The sequence below is a fragment of the Erpetoichthys calabaricus genome, chromosome 6, assembly GCF_900747795.2.
Source record: "Erpetoichthys calabaricus chromosome 6, fErpCal1.3, whole genome shotgun sequence".
NCBI classification, from domain to species: domain Eukaryota; kingdom Metazoa; phylum Chordata; class Cladistia; order Polypteriformes; family Polypteridae; genus Erpetoichthys; species Erpetoichthys calabaricus.
The window spans coordinates 196,544,743-196,552,242 of NC_041399.2; the positions used below are offsets into that span (position 1 = coordinate 196,544,743).

Consider the following 7,500-nt stretch of genomic DNA (forward strand, 5'->3'; position numbering starts at 1 on the left):
GTAAAATAGAAATAAAATACAAAATATGGAGAGAATGGTATGTACTGAAGTGTAAAATTCTTTAAGACATCTTAATTATTATTTCAAAGGGACTTTCTAATTTGTCTGTGCTAACTAAATTTTAAATTGTTTATTTTTGTCATTGAGTGTATCATTTCACTGTTAAAAGAAAGACCAGACTTCCGGTTGCAGTCTTACTATTTTGACTTTCAGACATTGGTCAAGTTTTCGTCTCAATAATTGCTATTATTAGTGTATAAATGGATATAAATAATTGCATTTAAACGTTTCGCCAAAATCTGCTGTATGTAAACAGTACTGTTTTAAATGTTATTGTTTTGTCATCAGAAAACCCGGTTTCCACGTCTACCTGTATTAGTTTAAATGGCACTTTTGCCACTCACAATATGGTGGACGCGCTGAAGTATCGTGTCGACTGGGCAACACAGTGAATGCGGCGTCTACCTATATATGTCTATGGAATAAACAACCTTCAGTCCCATTTAACGGTCTGCTGTCTGTGTGCCGCCATCCGGCACTGATCTTCTGGCCATTTTAGGGCACATATACACATGCATATCGGAAATAATTCATGCTAGATCTATTTAAACTAGTGGCACGTGGTACAAAAAAATTTCTGAACGGCCGCAGAACATGTAAACTTCACAAGTACAGAAAAACTGTTGCGAAGCAACGGTGCAAACTTTAACAACAAAACAGTTTGAATGGATTTAGGGTAACTCACGCCTATATTTTCTTTCCCTCAGTCTAGGTAAATCATTTAATCTATTACTTTATTTTGGAATACTGTACATTTGTCATTGGTTAGCGTTAATTGCATTCCCTAAAAAAAAAAAAAAAAAATCATACGAATACAAGGATTCTCGTATCACAAGTTGATTGCCAAAATTGTTCTATATACTGTACAAACAGGGAGAATACAATAGAAACACAATCAGTGGTCACACACAGCTTCACAGATGCAAGTTAGCCCTTACTTTATAGCAGTTCCTCAGCAAATTATGGGTAATGCTTTCTAACTGGTAACATGCATCCATCTTATGAAATAACTTAAGTCTTTTACTGATTTAATGGTCTGCGGTGGGTTGGCACCCTGCCCGGGATTGTTTCCTGCCTTGTGCCCTGTGTTGGCTGGGATTGGCTCCAGCAGACCCCCGTGACCCTGTGTTCGGATTCAGCGGGTTGGAAGATGGATGGATGGATGATTTAATGGTCAGTGAAGGCTTAATATTTATTTATTTTTTTTTGCACTAATTATTCGTTATTCAATTCTTCGATAATAAAAACGATATTCAAGGATCATTAGATTCTTGTTCTTTCAGTATGTCCTTCACCAATGCATTAATTGCAGAAGTAATTTGATTTTCCCAATTTGGAAAGGCTTTTCTTAAAATTTACATTAAAGCGGTGGGATTGTTCTCTTACTGTATCTTTGTCTCTTTCACTTTTGAACCTTTTACAACATTTCCAGATGTTTTGCTTAGGATTTTCTGTAGTACTGTATATCCTATATCAGGATTAGTCTTCTTTGCTAGGTACCTGTATTCCCACAACACTTCGTTTACAATTTTTATTATACCCTCGAGTACCACTTTATTTGATATTTGTTCACTTCTTCATTAAAACGATACATAAACACGTTCCAGTCCAATGTTATCCCATTTATCATCGTTGTGTTTTTCTCCACATTTTTTGTGCAAAAGCACAAGGTGTGTTCTTATGTTTTTATACTTGTGCAGCCCCCTCTAAGGCACCTACCTTTCTTTTGTATAGATAACCATTTGAGTTTAAGATACTGTGCAGTGCACAGATGGCCATGCTAGATCCTTTTGTGTATTGGTTACATTTTGTTCCCCTAACCATTTCCAAGTCCTTCTTTAGTACTAGGGTGTTGTACCGTGTTAGCCATTATGAATGTAGAGAAAAGCCAAGCAAAATGACACCTTTTATTGGCTAACTAAAAAGTAACCTTTTTAGTTAGCCAATAAAAGGTGTCATTTTGCTTGGCTTTTCTCTACAGGTCCTTTTTGAATTACTTTTTGGGATTTTTTTTTTTTTTACCCACACTGCCTGCATTTTGTTATCGCTCTTTCTAGTAGTTTTCACTTGTTCCATGTATTAGCATCAATATTACCCAATGGGAGGTGCAAGAAATAAGCAACTCAAAGGCTGGTAGATTCATACAAATGCCTTACCTCTCTGTACCTTAACTTCACGTAGTGACACATGGCAAGCATGAAATGCAAATCACTGTATGGCACTTGACACACATTTATTTTAACTTAATGTAACAATATATTATGTGCACTACAAAACAGCAATTCAGATTTAAGACCAACAATATGATATCAGCAACAGTGACTGAGGGAATAAACATTGAGAATCATCTGCAAATAACTCAATATGAGCATTCAGTCAGTTCTGCCAGTGTACACAGTGGACTACTGACGTCCAGCCACAGCAACCACAAGCCTCAAGTGAAGACAAAATAACAGCAAAATGCACATCCTTACCATAAGCTTTCTATTATGGTGTTCTTTGCAGCAAAATCCTTCAAGAAATCAAGCTGTTTGAGGGGTCACTTTCAAGGAGCATCAGTGTTAGACTTCTGAGTCTTTCCTGTTGCACTATTTTATGCCATTGCCTGCTTTGATAAAGAGCACTCTTCGGTGGCATTAGTGACAGTTGTAGAAAATAAAGTTTACCTGCTCTAATCTACTAAATAATGCCATCTCCAGACAGAAGAGCAGCTTCAGCGACAGACTGTTGTCACTGTCCTGCTCCACAGACAGATTGAGGAGATCGTTCCTCCCCCAAACTATGCGACTCTTTAATTCCACCCTGGGGGGTAAACGTTAATATTTAACATTATACATAGTTATTGTCTGTTTTTTCACCTGTATTGTTATCATTCTTTAATTTAATATTATTTATTGTATCAGTATGCTGCTGCTGAAGAATGTGAATTTCCCATTGGGATTAATAAAGTATCTATCTATCTATCTATCTATCTATCTAATCTAATCTAATTAGGGATGGACTGGCATCAACAACTGGCCCTATACTTTTGTCCAATCTTGTATGCCACACTTGGCCATGCACCAACTATTCTTGCACCCTTCAACGAATGTGCACATTTTATTTCCTATTCATAAGTAAAATTGTGCCATGTACTCACGTTCAGTCCTGCAAACCCCTGTCTAAAGCTACAGCTTTTTGTTTCAAATTTACAATCCATGAATCAGTTTTACCTTTTATTGATCTAATTTTTTTTAATTATGTGGTCTTTATTCCTGCCTTTTTTGCATTAATACAGTAATTTCATAAACAATTTAGAAACATATTTTTGCCATGTCTTTAAATGTTTAAGTTTGTCATTTTCTTTTTAAATCTGTGGGTTTGCTTTCTTAATTTTATCCAAATTATGACAACTGGTGATAAGCACAGCAGACTCCAGGACCAACAACAAATGAAGGGAAAAGGACGGCAGCTAATTCAGTGTTACTCACACTAAAGGTGCCAGAGTGGTTCTTTAGACCACTGTCCTATGGGAACAAGTTTTGGTTCCCAAAAACCCATCCAAATGGAGGTTCCAAAAAGAAAATTGAATATATTTAGATCTGTAATAGACTCCATACGGTAAATAACCATGAAGAGATGGTAACAGAGTTTTAAAATACCAAAAAGTAATGATTTTAAAAGGACCCTTGCTGCATACAATAGCACAGGTTAAGTCCAGGTCTTCTTAATCTATTAGTGTCTTGCTAGGCAGCCTGCCATACATTTAAAGAGTTTAGTTTTTTAAAAAAAAAATTCTACATATTGGGAGGTTTTTCAAAGCACAAAGAACTAACTTTATATGCAAAGAACCCTTCACAGAATGAAATGGTGTTTTGTCAAGCAATACGGCTATGAGGAACCAGTCACCCGAGTAAAGAAGCATAAAGTGCCATTAAAGAACCAGTGCACATGTCCTTATTAGTTAATACCGTCTTAAATAACTAAAATATTTATAAAGCATTAAAAAAGATTTGATACATCTAACACATACATTCTTTCTTGAGTTAGTAAAAAATGTAACACAACCATCTTGTAATTTCTAGATAATGCAAAAATAAAAGATAACCTTGCAGCTGCTTTGTCCTCCTTCCTCTCCTCGGATCTGCTCTGCTCTGCTCCATTGGAGATGTTGTAGTTTGTCTTACAAAATTAATGTGTGAGCATCTGTCATGGACACAGTTAGGATTTAATCCAAATAACAATAAACATCTGTTTAAGGTTTGACAGCTAACACTCTACGTGTTCAAAAGTTGTCGACCTTGCAAAGTAAAGCATAAAAAGTTTAGGAAATAAAATCAAAGAGAAATCTTATATGATTTTGTCTCGTAAGCACCTCTTATCTTTCATTTTACTTTTCGGCACTGCGTAAACTGATTAGTAAGTTATTTGTTGTATATGATACGATTTTTTTGTGTTGTATTTTTGTCAACAGTTCTGTACAGACGTGGAAGATCGAATTTCATTGAGCTAACCCCTTGTCCCCGTTTTTGTGCCTTGCGCACAAATCGCAAATTTATTTAAGTTTCCTCTCGCGCATTTTGTTTGTTTGCATGGTACGGGAGTGACAGAGTTTGTACGATCATGTGATTGGACAGACAGGCGCACGGAGGATGCAGCGTGAGCCACTCGCATCACGTTGCGTCTCCTTCTCTTAAACCTTGTGGCTCAGCAGCGCTGCACACAGCGACGAGGTTTGTCCCAATGATTAGTCCATCCCTTCAAGTAATGTAAGGTAAACCCGTAAAGTACGGTTACTAACGAAATAAACCATTTATTTTTTCCCCAGCTGGGACCCTAGGCTGCAGCCTAGGTGAGCCTATTCGTAAATCTGTCTCCGCCTGTCTCATATTAGTGAGTCAGACATCCCTTTCACCTGCTGGGTTTCTTTCTCTTCAACTCAATAAGATGTTCTTTCTGTGTGTCAATGTCCAAAGCGAACTTGTGGACACTACAACTCCCAGGATGCAGTGCTGCACGTTTCCGGTTCCACACTAAGGAACGCCGATGAGTTCACAGAGAATCGCTTGGACATTTCTTTGAGCTGCAGCGTTCACAGAATCTCGTGGTAAGACGACAAGTGGTCGTGGCAGATTTTTTTACACGATTAATATATCAACGCGATTTGTCAATCTCGTCAATTTGACAGTGTATTTGAGTTACGCGCCTGTGATACTGACGGGATGAAATGGGCCATTCCGGGTTCTTTCAAAAGTTAGAAAGCAGGACTGCTTATTGCTTTCAGTCCTTTTGTGGACGCGGAATATTAGCTGACTACTGAAGATCTGTGTGTTCGGAGCCTGCTTGGAAAATGCCCTTCGAAATGTCGCGTGTGCGTGGAAGCATTACGTAAAAGTGTTGAGCCGGGCGCAGTTAACACTGCTGTATGACGAGGCGTAGAAGTGAACAAGTAAGCAGGTGTACCTTAGGAATGGCATCTCGAAATGACATGAATGCGCCCAACACGGTGCTGGGCGTTTTTAAAAATATTGTTAAAAGCGATTCTTATGTCTGATATAATACAAATTGAAATTTTAATTTAAATATAAATTAACACTAAATTGGCCCAAGTTTGTGTTAGGTTTGTCTGTGTTCGTCCTGCGCTGGACTGACGCCCAGTCCAGAGTTTGTACCTGCCTTGCGCCCAGTGCTAACAGGGATTGACATCAGCCTCCGTACCCTGGTATGGATTAAGCCAGGGATCTCAAACTCCAGTCCTGAAGGGCCGCAGGTTTTCATTTTAAGTTAACCCGTTTCTTAATTAGTGACCTGTTTTTGCTAGTAATTAACTTCTTTTGAATTAATTTTAATTGACTTGCTCTTGTAGACCCAGACCCCTTGTTTTTTTTTTCTTTCTTAATTAGCAGCCAAACAATAATGAGATTCAAAATGAACCAAAACATGACCAGCAAACTGTGACCATCTTATAATATCTGAAAATAAACCGAGTGGAGGTCTCAAAATTGTTGATTTGGTCAGGTCCCCAACAATTTTTAACAGTACTCTTAGAAAAGTAAAGCAAAAATCAACAATTTTAAAAATGTATGCTATTTCACAATGAGAGAAGCAACAAGCCGTGGAATTAAAGAACAGGTTTAATTAACAACAAGACTTTGTGCCTGATTAAGCAACTGGTTGGATTGAAATTGGTTGGAGTTTGAGACCCTGACTTAGTTGGTCTTCTGTTGGCTCACTCACTTAACATTTTATTTCTGTTTAAGGAGAGAAATTAAGCACTTCAGAGGAACAATGATGAAATTCCTGGGATCAAATCTTAAAAAAAAACAAGTCAATGAAAATTAATTCAAAAGAAGTTAATTAACAGCAAAAAAAAAAACGGGTCACTAATTAAGAAAAGGGTTACAATGAAAACCTGTAGCCCTCCAGGACTGGATTTTGAGATCCTTGCGTTAAGCCATTTAGAAAATGACATGACAGTAACAACAGTTTTACACCCTTTGAATCTACTTTAGGGTGTCAGAGGCTGGAACCAATCCCTGTAACATCAGATTGGACTCCAGCCCAACACAGGTCCCACACATACGTGCCCCCAATTCATCACTAAGTGTTAGTAAACCTAATATACATACATTTTGGAATGTCGCTGGAAAACCTTGTAAGAAAACAAGTCGACACAGAGAAATAACCTTGGTGCAATTAATATTCAAGCTACTGTACGATCCAACTGGTCTGCAAAAAAGGCTGCTTTCATCAATAATTTTAGGTGTTCTTTTTAGATGTGAGTGTGCTGAATCCAAATTTGGCAACAGAATAATTGCAAATTTATGAAATACTGTATATTGTACAGTGTCAACAAGTTGAATTGGCCAGAGATAAGTAACCGTGCAATGGCATTCCATCATACAAATAAAAATGGCAAGCCTACAATGTCGCAGACAGAATTTCATGTAGTGCAGCACAGTGGGCACTCCTTTCTTAAGGACAGCGATTTAGCAAAGTGCTGAGTGTCACAAAGACTGCAAGGGACCCGTTTGGATTTTCTAAGTAGGTGCTGGAGAGTCTCGAGGCTGACATCCAGGAGCTAGAATGCCATTTTCAGCATCATTATACTAAAAGACACTGAATTATGCTAATTTTGCCAGTTTTGCATTCAAGTTGTCGGTATGCGGATTTATACATATTGCATCATTTCTGGTAATGTAAAAATTTTCAGAGTTTTGAGAAAAATAGTCTAAAATAAGGTTATCCACTTACATACTTACGAGTGAACCGCAAACACAAAACACACAAAATTGTCAAGGTTTACAGATAAGAATATGCAGTTGTCTCCACAAATATTAAAATGTAGCGGGGGCAAGGATATAAGTTAACAAACATTGCCCTAACTGCTACACTGTGCCCTATGGTTGTTTTGCATTTAAAAAATTAGGTTATATTCTCAGTAGGTAACTAAAATCATGA

At 37.5% G+C, this 7,500-nt stretch overlaps 1 protein-coding gene across 3 annotated transcripts in view; it reads left to right on the forward strand.

Annotated features, from left to right (window-relative positions):
• Window positions 1-7,500, forward strand: part of gfus.1 (GDP-L-fucose synthase, tandem duplicate 1) — a 36,213-nt gene that overhangs the window by 9,395 nt on the left and 19,318 nt on the right. The window contains exon 1 of one of the 3 annotated variants that reach the window (XM_028804262.2): window positions 4,950-5,146. The exons of the other annotated variants lie outside the window; for them this stretch is intronic. The gene's annotated coding sequence lies outside the window, so the exon portion shown is untranslated. Of the gene's footprint in view, window positions 1-4,949; window positions 5,147-7,500 lie in introns of those variants that run through there. 3 annotated transcript variants of the gene reach the window in all.